Genomic DNA, 15,482 nt, shown 5'->3' on the forward strand with positions numbered 1-15,482 from the left:
GATATACATAACAAAAAAAGTGTGAAACAACTGAAAATATGTCATATTCTAGGTTCTTCAAAGTAGCCACCTTTTGCTTTGATTACTGCTTTGCACTTTCTTGGCATTCTCTTGATGAGCTTCAAGAGGTAGTCACCTGAAATGGTTTTCACTTCACAGGTGTGCCCTGTCAGGTTTAATAAGTGGGATTTCTTGCCTTATAAATGGGGTTGGGACCATCAGTTGCCTTGTGGAGAAGTCAGGTGGATACACAGCGGATAGTCCTACTGAATGGACTGTTAGAATTTGTATTATGGCAAGAAAAAAGCAGCTAAGTAAAGAAAAACGAGTGGCCATCATTACTTTAAGAAATGAAGGTCAGTCAGTCCGAAGAATTGGGAAAACTTTGAAAGTGTCCCCAAGTGCAGTCACAAAAACCATCAAGCGCTACAAAGAAACTGGCTCACATGCGGACCGCCCCAGGAAAGGAAGACCAAGAGTCACCTCTGCTGTGAAGGATAAGTTCATCCGAGTTACCAGCCTCAGAAATCGCAGGTTAACAGCAGCTCAGATTAGAGACCAGGTCAATGCCACACAGAGTTTTAGCAGAAGACATATCTCTAGAACAACTGTTAAGAGGAGACTGTGTGAATCAGGCCTTCATGGTAGAATATCTGCTAGGAAACCACTGCTAAGGACAGGCAACAAGCAGAAGAGACTTGTTTGGGCTAAAGAACACAAGGAATGGACATTAGACCAGTGGAAATCTGTGCTTTGGTCTGATGAGTCCAAATTTGAGATCTTTGGTTCCAACCACCGTGTCTTTGTGCGACGCAGAAAAGGTGAACGGATGGACTCTACATGCCTGGTTCCCACCGTGAAGCATGGAGGAGGAGGTGTGATGGTGTGGGGGTGCTTTGCTGGTGACACTGTTGGGGATTTATTCAAAATTGAAGGCATACTGAACCAGCATGGCTACCACAGCATCTTGCAGCGGCATGCTATTCCATCCGGTTTGCGTTTAGTTGGAACATCATTTATTTTTCAACAGGACAATGACCCCAAACACACCTCCAGGCTGTGTAAGGGCTATTTGACCATGAAGGAGAGTGATGGGGTGCTGCGCCAGATGACCTGGCCTCCACAGTCACCGGACCTGAACCCAATCGAGATGGTTTGGGGTGAGCTGGACCGCAGAGTCAAGGCAAAAGGGCCAACAAGTGCTAAGCATCTCTGGGAACTCCTTCAAGACTGTTGGAAGACCATTTCAGGTGACTACCTCTTGAAGCTCATCAAGAGAATGCCAATGAGTGTGCAAAGCAGTAATCAAAGCAAAAGGTGGCTACTTTTAAGAACCTAGAATAAGACATATTTTCAGTTGTTTCACAATTTTTTGTTATGTATATAATTCCACATGTGTTAATTCATAGTTTTGATGCCTTCAGTGTGAATCTACAATTTTCATAGTCATGAAAATAAATAAAACTCTTTGAATGAGAAGGTGTGTCCAAACTTTTGGTCTGTACTGTACATGAATACAAATGTGGAAGATGATATGTCTGTGAAGGTTCTCATTTATCCAGGTCATGGTATATCTGTAAAGAATAAATCAAGGCAACTGAACGTACTGCAGATTTCTTGAAAACGTTTCACTCGTTCTTCCAACGAGCTTTCTCAATTCTGAGTGACTGTACAAAAATTCTGGGAATAAATATGTAACTGAATCAGCATCTAGTAATTATACCCAGCATTGGGTCAAAGGTGTTGATTCCATTATCCTAATTGGAGTCAGTAGGTGATAAAGACTTCCCAGAAAAAGGTGTCAAGACAGCATTGCATGTGGCAGACAATAGATGTCTAACCCCCCCGCCTCTATTCAAGCTTGGCTTCTCCATTTTTACGTAGATGGCCTCCTTCACTCCTCGTTTGTACCAATCGACCTCCTTATCCAAAACACGTACTTGACTGTCTTCAAAGGTGTGATCTGTTCCTTTTAGATGTAAGTACACGGCTGAATCTTGACCAGTGGTTTTGGTTCTTCTATGCTGAGCCATAGGCTGATGTAGTTGTTGTTTTTGTTTCGCCGATATACAGTTCTGAGCATTCCTCATTGCACTGGACTGCGTAGACAATGTTGTCCATCTTGAGTTTAGGCGTTGGGTCTTTGGGGTGAACCAGTTGTTGCCTCAGTGTGCTCAAAACTGAATATCGGCGAAACAAAACAACAACTACATCAGCGTATGGCTCAGCATAGAAGAGCCAAAACCTCTGGTCAAGATTCAGCCGTGTACTTACATCTAAAAGGAACAGATCACACCTTTGAAGACAGTCAAGTACGTGCTTTGAATAAGGAGGTCGATTAGTGCAAATGAGGTGTGAAGGAGGCCATCTACGTAAAAATGGAGAAGCCAAGCTTGAATAGAGGTGGTGGGGGGGGGGTTAGACATCTATTGTCTGCCACATACAATGCTGTCTTGACACCTTTTTCTGGGAAGTCTTTATAACCTACTGACTCCAATTAGGATAATGGAATCAACACTTTTGACCCAATGCTGGGTATAATTACTAGATGTTGATTCAGCTACATATTTATTCCCAGAATTTTTGTACAGTCACTCAGAATTGAGAAAGCTCGTTGGAAGAACGAGTGAAACGTTTTCAAGAAATCTACAGTACGTCCAGTTGCCTTGATTTATTCTTTACAGATATGTGGAAGATGATAGAACAGGCGGCACTCACCAGCGTTGATAGACGGTTCTTTATTCTTACAAAAGAATAAAGAACCGTCTATCAACGCTGGTTAGTGCCGTCTGTTCTATCACCTTCCACATTTGTATACTTATAATATACTTTCTAACAGAAATTATGGTATAGTGCAATTGTATTGTGCATCAGTTGTGTGCGGTTCTGCTGCGATACTGCAGCTTTACAGGGTGCCAAACGCTATTAGAACAAATAATTTCTACTAGTGTCATATACCAGTTGCCCCCCAAAAAACTGATTGAGGCAGGGGTGTTTATACCAATAATATACTTTCTATATAGTGCATTTGGGTAGTGCAGCATTTGTCTGCGGTTTTGCTGCGTTACCGCATCTACACAGAGTGAAAAACACTATTGGAACCAATAATTTCTACTGGTCCGAAAGGACGTTAAGCGCAGCAGGGGGGATCGTGACCGATAGGCGCACTCTCCTAGCTCACGACAGTGTGGACTACCTCACATTTCTAAAAATGAATGAGGCATGGATCTCGGAGGAATTCAACACATGTGACGAGTCGACCAGGTTTGATTGAATTTCCTCATGACAGCCCACAAATATCGGCCACCACCCAGAACAAATCATGGTCCCTGTCTTAGGTAAATACAGTGGCATAAAAGGCCTTTTATGTCCGTTGAATGCCTAATTTTTGTGGCCTGTACTGGCCGACAGTTACATTTTTATCCCGTGACCGCCTAATGTCCCTCCAGCCACAGAATCCTACAAAGTTGTGTGCTGTCAGGTGGATGCCTATTGGCTAATTTTTGGGGCCTGTACTGGCAAGTTCTCACAACAATACTTAGTTCCAGGGGCGGACACAGGCAGCAGAGGGCCACTATGCAAAAGATATGCCTGGGCCCCCCCAACCACACATATAGAAATAAACATAGGCCATAGGTAAAGATTAATACAATGAGGTGTTGCAGCAGAAGGGACCCCAATTTGTCATCTTCCCCCAATCCTACAGGGAGAGGAAGGGGTGATCAGGGGCATCAAAGATGGTGGAGACCCTTCAGATACTGTGGTGCGTATTAGTGTCCCCTTAATGCTCCTACATAGTAATTTTTGTGCCAGCACACAGTAGTAATATCCACATTGTGCCCCCTTCACAGTAATTGTGACATATTATGTTCCCCCTCACAGTAGTTATGCCAGATATCTTCCCCCTCACAGTAATTATGCCCAGATATGTGCCCCTTCACAGTAGTTATGTCCAGATATGTGCCCCTTCACAGTAGTTATGCCAGATTATTTGCCCCTCACAGTAGTTATGCCCAGATACGTGACCACCACTGTAGTTATGCCAGATGATTTGCCCCTCACAGTAGTTATGCCCAGATACGTGCCCACCACAGTAGTTATGCTAGATTATGTGTCCTTCACAGTAGTTATGATGCAAGATATGTTCCCACTCACAGAAGTTATTCCAGATTATTCTGCCCCCTCAAAATAATTGTGACAGATTATGTGCCCCCCTCACAGTAGCTATGCCAGATTATGTGCCCCCTACCAGTAGTTATGGCCAGATATGTGCCCCTCACAGTAGTTATTGCCAGATATATGCCCCCTCACAGTAGTTATGGCCAGATATGTGCCCCCTCACAGTAGTTATTGCCAGATATGTGCCCCTTTACAGTAGCTATGCCCAGATATTGTCCCCCCTTCACAGTAGTTATGCCCAGATATTTGCCCCTCACAGTAGTTATGTCCAGATATGTGCCCCTCACAGTAGTTATGCCCAGATATGTGCCCCCTTACCGTAGTTATGTCCAGCTATATGCCCCCTCACAGTAGTTATGTCCAGATATGTGCCCCCTTACAGTAGTTATGTCCAGATATGTGCCCCCTTACAGAAGTTATGTCCAGATATGTGCCCCCTCACAGTAGTTATGTCCAGATATGTGCCTACTTTACAGTAGCTATGCCCAGATATTGTCCCCCCTTACAGTAGTTATGTCCAGATATGTGCCCCCTCACATTAGCTATGGCCAGATATGTGCCCCCTCACAGTAGTTATTGCCAGACATATGCCTCCTCACACAGACCTATTGAAATGAACGGGTCAGGATTATAAATAAAAATATATAAATCCGCCATTAGTCTCGCACGCATGGCTTCTACGTTTTAGTGTTGCACATATGACTCCGCCATTAGAGTCTCTCATGCATGGCTTGGCCATTAGAGTCTCTCACGCATGGCTTGGCCATTAGAGTCTCTCACGCATGGCTTGGCCATTAGAGTCTCTCACGCATGGCTTGGCCATTAGAGTCTCTCACGCATGGCTTGGCCATTAGAGTCTCTCACGCATGGCTTGGCCATTAGAGTCTCTCACGCATGGCTTGGCCATTAGAGTCTCTCACGCATGGCTTGGCCATTAGAGTCTCTCACGCATGGCTTGGCCATTAGAGTCTCTCACGCATGGCTTGGCCATTAGAGTCTCTCACACATGGCTTCTCCTTTTAAATTTTACACATATAACTCCGCCATTCGAGGCCGGCTGCGTGGGCCCACAACAATTAGGTTCCATGTCTTTTTCTGCCTTCAGACCCTCTCGCATGGCTCGGTCATCTGTGGCTCGCAATACAATTTTCTTGTGGTGGCTCGCACGCATGGCTTGTGCCATTAGAGTCTCACTCACGTTATTGTTTTCCCTGACTTTTATTTTCTAGGTTGTTGGGTTTTCATTGTTTTCTTTATAGGCAGTCATCCCAAGCCTGCCTTTGCGGACATCATCTTCTCCCAGGCATGCTTACTTCATCTACAAACTTGGGCCGAGGGTGTTGGTGTCCGGCCTAAGTCCTGGGTATCGGCCGTCTTCCAGTAGGAGGTACAGTAATAAGGCGCAGTTTACGAAGTCTGTCATGTCTTCTGACACGACAAGTCCTATCACGACTACAGGTGCAGCATACATAGTTTATCACGACCTTAAGCTTATTTTCTGCCACAACTGCAGGTATTATGTGTACGTTCTGTCCTTATTACAGGCAACATTAGCTTGTTAATCGAAATAGCCATGTATTGCTGTGGATGGTTCCCCAGGCCTGGTGAGTTCACACATTTCACTTAATTTACTACTACAGCAAGACGGCAGACGCCATGTGCTGACTTTTGGGCCCTTAATAGAAAGTGTGGCCTGGGGAATAAGTAGAGGTAAAGTATTTTGCCACCAGGAACAGTCGGTGCCCGATCAGGGCCCTTGGCAGATGGTTGGAGTTCATCTAGGCCCTTCCAACAGATTCACCATTGTTTGTTTCAGTCTGCAGCTCTCAGGATTCAGACCGTCTCGTTATAGGGTCATATGTTAGTCAACATAGGAGTAAATCGTTCCTGGTTACCGGCCACTTTTTCAATCGCATCAGCATTAATCATCTCCAAGAACGATGTGGTGGTGCACATGACAAAGAGGTAAGGTAGATGGAAGTCACTGTGATATATACTGTATATTCCGCACCTTCATCGTGAAAGATCTTTTCCGTTCAAAATCGGGTGTCGTAACGGTATGTATATATTTACTCTAAACTAAGGTCTGCTCTATTTGGCCCCTTTAGGCTGCCCTACCACAGCACTTATGGCATAACTCTACTGCTTGTTGTAGATGGGGTTAGATAGGTTAGGTACACCTATCTGATAGCCGATCTGTCCACAAGTATTAAGCAATATATTGCTGCATTTGTGGGAGGGGAGGCTGATTACAAGGCTAATTATACGCACCTGTGGGCCCAGGCTGAAATTGATTCAGCTGATTTCACCCACCCACCCACACCTTCTTACAGTCACTTCTCATTAGGGTGCCCCCTTTTAGGCTGCCCTACCACAGCAGTTATGGCATAACTCTACTGCTTGTTGTCGATAGGGTTAGATAGGTTAGGTACACCTTTCTGATAGCCGATTCGACCACAAGCATATTATCACCGTAACACGATTCAAAGGCTTACACCCTTCTTTCTGTGCCAAAATGGTAAATAGATCTTCACTGAAGCAACAGGTTTAGGGCTCATGCACACGGCCGTTGCTAAGGCGTGGCCCTATTGTGGCCCGCATACAGTGGGTCGGCAATACACGGGTACCGGCCGTGTGCACCCCTCATCACGGATGCTGACATATTCACTTAAATGGGTCCGCAATCTGGGAGATGCAGTGCGGTGCGGAACGGAGGCACGGATCGGAAGCCCACTGAAGCACTACGGCGTTCTTCCGTGGGTTTTCTGTCTGTGCCTCCGCACCGAGAAAAAGTAGTGCATGTGGATCGCGGACCCCATTTAAGTAAATGGATCCGCATGCGGCTGCCCCACAGTAATGCCCGTGCATTGTGGACCGCAATTTGCGGTCGGCAGCACAGGCCCGGCCAGCCCACGGTCGTGTACATGAGCCCTTAGAGAAATATCATCTCTGTCTTCATATGTGATGGTGAAACAGGTGCATAAAGTAAAAAAAAATATAGGTGTCTTCATGAATCTGCTTTTATCCCCAGGCAAACAGCAGTAGCTGGAAATATGCAATGAGCGCGGCTGTGCCGAAGGAACTTACAGTGACAGTCAGCAAACGGAGAGGTAAGGACGTTCCCAGCGTGGACGCAGGTACGGTTTGCTTAATAATGTGTATGTTTATTTTGATGCATAGACTTGTAGCGGGGGCTGAAACAGAAAGCAGAGGGTCCCTGTGCAAATAAAGTGCCTGGGCCCCCCCTTCCCCTAGCCCCCCTGCAACCACACATACAGACATAAACATAGGCCATAGGAAAAGATTAATACATAGTGATGTGTGACAGCAGAAGGCACACCAGATTGTCAGCTCCTCCCGATCCTGCAGGTGGAGGAAGGGGTCATCAAGGGCATCAAAGATGGTGGAGACCGTTTAGATCCTGTGGTCCGTATGAATGCCCCCTTAATGCCCTCACACAGTAATTATTGCCCCTTTGTGCCAGCAATATCCAAATTTTGCCCGGTCATAGTAGTTATGCCAGATATGTGCCCCTCACAGTACTATGCCCTGAAATGTGCCCCCTCACACAGACCCATTGAAATGAGTGGGTCAGGATTCAGTCTGGATGATAGGCATTTGCTGCACACATCGCATCCAGTAGGAAAATTCGCTATTGAAAGAGGATTTAATCTGACATCACACGTGGAGGGACACCGGTACCTGCCATCTGCCCACACCAGACAAAGCAACCATGCCACGCTCAGCAAGTATCGCACATGGACCCTTCTGATTTGATAATTGTTGGGTGTTGGAAATGTTTTTGCTCTTTCTCCGTGTCTGATCAGAAGAAACTGAATACGCCTATATTTCAGGTGCAGTCGCAGCAATTTGCGACTTTGCCCCGCTCACGCCAGGTATAAATAAGTGTAAGGGGAGGGGTAGACAGGCCCGTCTCATTCACCATTTTCTACGCCTGGTTTAGGGGTAGAAAGTGATCTACATCTAGGACTGGAACATCTAGAATATGTAGAACTGGTGCCGGCCTGATAAAGGGGTTATTAAGATCAAGGTCTAAAATGCTGGTCTTAATAAATGACCCCCTGAGTGTCTGAACAACACTTTTAACCCATTAACACGACACGGACCATATGCATTTTGTGATCTGCAAATTATGGATGACGCCCATGTGCCATCTACCTTTTTTTTGCAGACCCATTAACGAGCCTGCATGTTGGGGACCAGTATAGGACATGTCACATTTTCTATCCTTTGGACAACAGACATACGGATGCGGTAAACAAATTACTTCTATATGCTTTCTGTATGTCCGTTCTGCACAAAACAGAAAATGTGACACGTCCTATACTTCTCTACAAAATGCGGACTGCAGACCCATTTAAGTCATTGGGTCTGCAAAAATATGCGGATCGCACATGGACCACATCCATATCTTACCTATCCACGGACCGCAAAATACATGAGTGTGGGGCAGGGCCAGTCACAGGAGGACCAGAGGGGGACAGGGGTTATGGGTGGAGTAAAACAAATAACATAGCAAGTGTCAAGTTCAGTGTCTGGCAGGGACAGTGGGCACAGGGGCCACCTCCAGTCCTCACTCACTTTCTCCTGAGTTGCTGGTTTGCTGCAGGCCTCACACCTTAAGCACCAACTCTGAGGTGCTGATCAGCTAGGAGAGGTCCAGATGTGGGGCGGAGCTACCGTCATCACTAGGTGGGGCGGAGCTACCGTCATCACTAGGTGGGGCGGAGCTACCGTCATCACTAGGTGGGGCGGAGCTACCAACACTGTGAAGTGGCTCAGCATAGGCCTGGCTTAGCTCATTTCAAACTCTTCATGGCTGCTCCAGTGCCCCCCACAGAGCAGGACTCGGCTGTAAGGAGGCACAGCGATTACAGATACAGCTCAAGACGGGCTGCCCAGGCCCTGCTGCTCAGAGCTGTGGATGGCACAGCATGTCCTCAGACTCAAGACAGTGAGATACAGATTGCCAGGGGGGGCCCTTCTACATTCTGGATGGAGTTATGAATGGTGAAGCTGGGAGCGGGCGGCTCTCTGTGCGTCCTGTGGAGGGCCCCCTTCCATGCTGGGGCCCTGTGCAGCTGAACCAGCTCCAAAGGCATTATGTCCGCCCCTGTCTTGTAGTATAGCGTGCAAAGATGTGTGGTTAAGTGCAGGGCCGGCTCCAGGTTCATGTGGGCCCTTGGGCGATAAAGCCTCAGTGGGCCCCCTTGTAGTATTTTGCACAACACACGAGGCAAGAAAACTGCATGTATTATATATGGCGCCAAATACAATAGACAGAACACGCTACAGTGTGTATATATAGTACAGACCAAAAGTTTGGACACACCTTCTCATTCAAAAAGTTTTCTTTATTTTCATGACTAGGAAAATTGTAGATTCAAACTGAAGGCATCAAAACTATGACTTAACACATGTGGAATTATATACATAACAAAAAAGTGTGAAACAACTGAAAATATGTCATATTCTAGGTTCTTCAAAGTAGCCACCTTTTGCTTTGATTACTGCTTTGCACACTCTTGGCATTCTCTTGATGAGCTTCAAGATGTAGTCACCTGAAATGGTCTTCCAACAGTCTTGAAGGAGTTCCCAGAGATGCTTAGCACTTGTTGGCCCTTTTGCCTTCACTCTGCGGTCCAGCTCACCCCAAACCATCTCGATTGGGTTCAGGTCCGGTGACTGTGGAGGCCAGGTCATCTGGCGCAGCACCCCATCACTCTCCTTCATGGTCAAATAGCCCTTACACAGCCTGGAGGTGTGTTTGGGGTCATTGTCCTGTTGAAAAATAAATGATGGTCCAACTAAACGCAAACCGGATGGAATAGCATGCCGCTGCAAGATGCTGTGGTAGCCATGCTGGTTCAGTATGCCTTCAATTTTGAATAAATCCCCAACAGTGTCACCAGCAAAGCACCCCCACACCATCACACTTCCTCCTCCATGCTTCACGGTGGGAACCAGGCATGTAGAGTCCATCCGTTCACCTTTTCTGCGTCGCACAAAGACACGGTGGTTGGAACCAAAGATCTCAAATTTGGACTCATCAGACCAAAGCACAGATTTCCACTGGTCTAATGTCCATTCCTTGTGTTCTTTAGCCCAAACAAGTCTCTTCTGCTTGTTGCCTGTCTTTAGCAGTGGTTTCCTAGCAGATATTCTACCGTGAAGGCCTGATTCACACAGTCTCCTCTTAACAGTTGTTCTAGAGATGTGTCTGCTGCTAGAACTCTGTGTGGCATTGACCTGGTCTCTAATCTGAGCTGCTGTTAACCTACGATTTCTGAGGCTGGTGACTCGGATGAACTTATCCTCCGCAGCAGAGGTGACTCTTGGTCTTCCTTTCCTGGGGCGGTCCGCATGTGAGCCAGTTTCTTTGTAGCGCTTGATGGTTTTTGTGACTGCACTTGGGGACACTTTTAAAGTTTTCCAAATTTTTAGGACTGACTGACCTTCATTTCTTAAAGTAATGATGGCCACTCGTTTTTCTTTACTTAGCTGCTTTTTTCTTGCCATAATACAAATTCTAACAGTCTATTCAGTAGGACTATCAGCTGTGTATCCACCTGACTTCTCCACAACGCAACTGATGGTCCCAACCCCATTTATAAGGCAAGAAATCCCACTTATTAAACCTGACAGGGCACACCTGTGAAGTGAAAACCATTTCAGGTGACTACTTCTTCAAGCTCATCAAGAGAATGCCAAGAGTGTGCAAAGCAGTAATCAAAGCAAAAGTGTTAATTCATAGTTTTGATGCCTTCAGTGTGAATCTACAATTTTCATAGTCATGAAAATAAAGAAATCTCTTTAAATGAGAAGGTGTGTCCAAACTTTTGGTCTGTACGGTATGTGAATCAATCCTTAAGTTCAGAATTTAGGAGTCTAGTCTGGGACTCTGATTTTATTTAGGATATAGTCTGGGGCCTAAACTAATTTAGGGGTCTAATCTGGGGTCTGAATATAGGGGTCTAATTTGGCGTTTCCATTTATTTATGTAGTCTGCAGGCAGAATTTATTTTCTGTAGAGGGTGAGGGCAACTACAGAATATAGATAAATTATTAGGACCCCAGACCAGACTCATACAGGAGTTTGCATGGTGTGTGTGCTACCAAAAACCACGTGCTAATGCTACATGGTGTGGTGTTTTTGGGGAGGGATCCCCCCAGGCCCCAGCCTCCACTAGCAGGAGAATAATGAGCAACAAACCTCTATGTGCAGGAATTCCTTAGACCCCCCTATGGATGAGGAAAAGAAATGCACAGCAAGCAGTAAAGCAAATATTCCTAAAGGCTCAGTCAGCAGCATGTCCAGCCTCAGTCAGCAGTGGGTGAGTCTGCCATTACTGATAACTTATCACTGATAAGTTATCAGTAATGACAGACTCACTCACTCATTGCTGACTGAAGCTGGACATGCTCCTGAGCCTTAGGAATATGTGGTAGACTGAGGTTAGGTATACTGGGGGAGGGGGGGGGGTTAAGGAATTCCCCCACAAAGATGTTTGTTGCTCAATTCATTATTCTCTGTGGAGGCTGGGGGGAGGATTGCTCCCCAAAAACACCACCCCAATGCATTAGCCCCGCGGACGCCATCCTCATGTTATTGGTCACACATCACAGACTTACATCTCACACTACTGTCCTGACTCCTACAACTCCTGCCCTGCTCTTGGTTTCTTCGGCGCTTGCCTTTCCTGCTATGCTGTCTTCAGCTGCGCTGCCGCTGCTGATAGGCTCTGCCTCTGAGCCACCCCTGCTGTGATCACGTGCACATTCCTCCAGACCAGTCCTCCTCCGATCTTTCTCGCAGGTCTGGTGGAGATCCTGTGAGATGACAGCGCAGTAGCATAAAGTTAAAGTACGTCAAAATGTTTAGGGCCGCGGAAACGAGTGGGCCCCGGCACTTGCCCGGGTATGCCAGGTGCTGACGCTGGCCCTGGTTAAGTGCAATTTTCTATATCTGGCAAGTCCAGGTTTGTGTTTTGATGAAGCAATGATAACGTTGATTAGTATAATCACTCCATGAATGTGTAGAAAGAATTCTGTCAAGTACAGGTGCAACGGGCGCCTCCCCCCAGGGCTCTCTATATAACTCTTTGCAGGTGTAGAAATGCCGAGCAGTATGTTGCGGCCTAAAATGTATTTTTATGTGTGTCACGGTGCTACTACCTGTGACGGATGGTGTAGCAGAAAAAAAAAGTGACAAATGAAGATCCGACTGACTTGATCCAAAACTAAGGAACAAAAGGGTGAGCCCTATTAAAGCCCTGAAGCTCTCCCTGTCTTCTCAGCCCATGCAAAGATCTCAATGATAGAAAGTTGCATGTCCACGTACCTAGACTGAGTGACACCTGCAAAGCCTATAATAGTGAGGGGACACGACCACCGTCTCCCTGCACTTAATACGGAGGGAGTCAGGGTCACCTAGAATCAAGCCAACAGGAAAATACAAATACAGAAATTGACTTATCTGAAGAACCAGCTGTAGCAACTTCAAGCTGAGAACACAATCCAGGAAGAAGTATAAACCGCAAAGTGAGGCAGTATGGGAGGAGATATATAGGGAGGTAATCACTGCTAATAGATGACAGCTGGGAGAGGGAGGAGAGATGTCAAAGCAAAAGCAAAACAAAAGAAGATCATGCAGGAAGTACTGAAGAACGTCTGTCAGAACTTCTCAGGGATCTGGCGGTGACACTACCTGGATACCGCTGGACTCCAGGCTTTGGCTCGGAAGCAATAAATAGGGGGAATAATTGATGAATAAAAGAATAACTTGAGTCCAGACCTTGAGATGAAGTTCAATGGCAGCTTTGCTTGAATAAACATTTCTTCAAAACGGTTTACAGGTTTTGTCTTGGTTCTATCAGGCTTTAGTATGAAACTGGCAGGCAAACTCTACTCTACTATATCTCTGTTTCTCTCTGGCTCTGCTGTAATGACAAGCAGGCAATATAACTCAGCTTCTTCCATATGCTGCACTTCACTTTGTAGTCTGACTCTAGATTATGCCAAGGAACTTTCCTCCTGGGTTCTGAGGCTTCAAGCTTTGGCCTCCATGGCCAACAGAGCTTAAGGTGCTTTGGCTGGCGTGGGCACGTCCAGCAGAGACATGCCCCTGCACACCCTTCCACTAGCTGGGGGTAAGCTAGACTAACTGGAACTTCGGCCCCACCTTTCCTGCAGGAAGTAAGACTAGCCCATTTCTCTCCAGAGGGAGGTTAGAATGGAATGGAAAGCTCCATTATATATAATTACAGCTCTGCCATATTTGCTGCCACCTGCTGGTGAACCAGGCACATGATATGAACAATTACATTACATTAGAAATGCAAAGTGTGGAGGACCTGGAATAAATACACAAGATGACATGAGGTTAGACCAATAAAGACAGTAGCAGGGTGCAGAAGTGGTAACACCACTCTGGGGTGTTACATTCCCCCTTATTTAAAACCAAGCCATCCTCGGATTGTGCTTAGGATGTGCTCTAAGGGTACCCAAGGAAGGTTAGAGTGCTGCATGAGAATATACATAGACTGACATAGTCAGCTACCACTGTGTTCCTGCCCGTATGAGTAGGGTTTCTATTCACAGTTTTCCCTCTCAGTATAACCAGTGAACCCAAAAGATACTGCATTAAGTGGCCAAATACTCCACACAGGACTGGGCCAGAGTTGTATATGGAGCGTGGGGGTGTCATGTACTGTAATCCCTCCACAATACTATTAGATGCCTGCAAATAGAAGAGTGGCTTCATCCTGTAATCCCTTCTTAGCACCAAGGCCTTATAATGCTTTACGCTTTGTCACCTCGATGACTGAACAGGTAGCTAAACATACATATCCATAAGGCTGCGCACTAAGCCTTAGGACACACCAAAGTAAGAGGAGGAGCCGTTTCTATCCCAGAACTCCCACGAGTGTTAATCCCTCTACACAAACATTTTTAGCAGCATGGTTACCCTTGATGTTGTTAGACCTGCCTGTGACTCTACATTGACGTCCTCAGAGGCAGTCCATATGAGCAATGAAGTAAGGTGCTAGCTATCTGGCTAACTATAGTAATTCCAGAGTCCATTTGTAGTGCATAGGATCACAGTGTTGTATCTGTAAAAGAGTACATACAATGGGCTCAATACTTGGGCTCAACGTTGCTGAAATGGTAAAACATTAGTGCAAAATTAGTGCAAATATATAATGCAATAACAATGTGCAATCAAATTCACATTGGAGTCTTCCTTTAATGCTGGCGGATCAAGTGCACCAAACTGGAACAAATAGTGCCAAAGTCATTTGTAATGCACATGAGGTAACAATGTCAATATTTGTTATCCACATGAGATATGCATAGAATAGCAGCAATTATGATGAGAAACCTTTAAGCAAGGGGGGTTCCCACTTAACCTGAGAAGGGGGGGGGGGGGGGAGGAATTGGCACAGACGTTTTAAGGATGCAGTAGAAATGCTCCTTAGAGGAGGTATCGAAAATGCTCCTCACTGCTGGAGCTACTGAATGACATTAGAGGGCACTCCTGCCTCTTGTAGGCCAAACCCGCTGCCATGGTGGTGCTCCGCTGACCACTAGTGGAGGACCTCGGTAGTGACTGGATGGTCACGCTGGCTATGGCGTAAGCCACATTTTCCTTTAAAGAGCTGGAACCTCCTGCTGGGTCAGGGGACCTCAGGATCTCCTGCTGTAGGTGCTGTGGCCAAGGAATCTCCAACGGTGGTGATGGAGCCCGGGAACCTCCTGCTGCAGCAGTCACCATTTTCCAGGGCAGCGGGTAGTTAACCACTGTCGGATTATAGGAGAAAGTGGTAGTTGTCAGGCATCCCAGCTGGAAAGTTGGAGGCGGGGGTAAACTCGGGATCAGAACGTCCGGCTGGGGCTGTACCTTTTCTTGGAAGCGGAGGACTCCCTCCGCGGTCTCTTGGAAGCAGCGCATGCGGCCTGCGGCAGCTGGATCCTCCTGCCAGCACTCAGATAGTGGCAAATGGACAAGGGGTTGGGACAGGAGGGTCACCCTGGTGGCAAATGGTCCCTTGAGGGAGCCCAGGGGGTGTACTCCACGTGGTCCCCCGCGTATAAGCTATGACAGGCCTGGGGTAGATAGGGGCGTTTCACTGACCTGCGTCCCACGAAGAGTTCTTCGCCTCTCTCGTCATCCACAAGGAAACTGGAGCCGCCTTTCACAGAGAACCACAAGACGGTCCATCGGCGCTTCTCCAGCTTCAGATCCCCCAGCCGTGGGTGGTGTAGGACATGGATAGCCCAGT

Source organism: Bufo gargarizans, chromosome 7, assembly GCF_014858855.1.
Source record: "Bufo gargarizans isolate SCDJY-AF-19 chromosome 7, ASM1485885v1, whole genome shotgun sequence".
NCBI classification, from domain to species: Eukaryota; Metazoa; Chordata; class Amphibia; order Anura; family Bufonidae; genus Bufo; species Bufo gargarizans.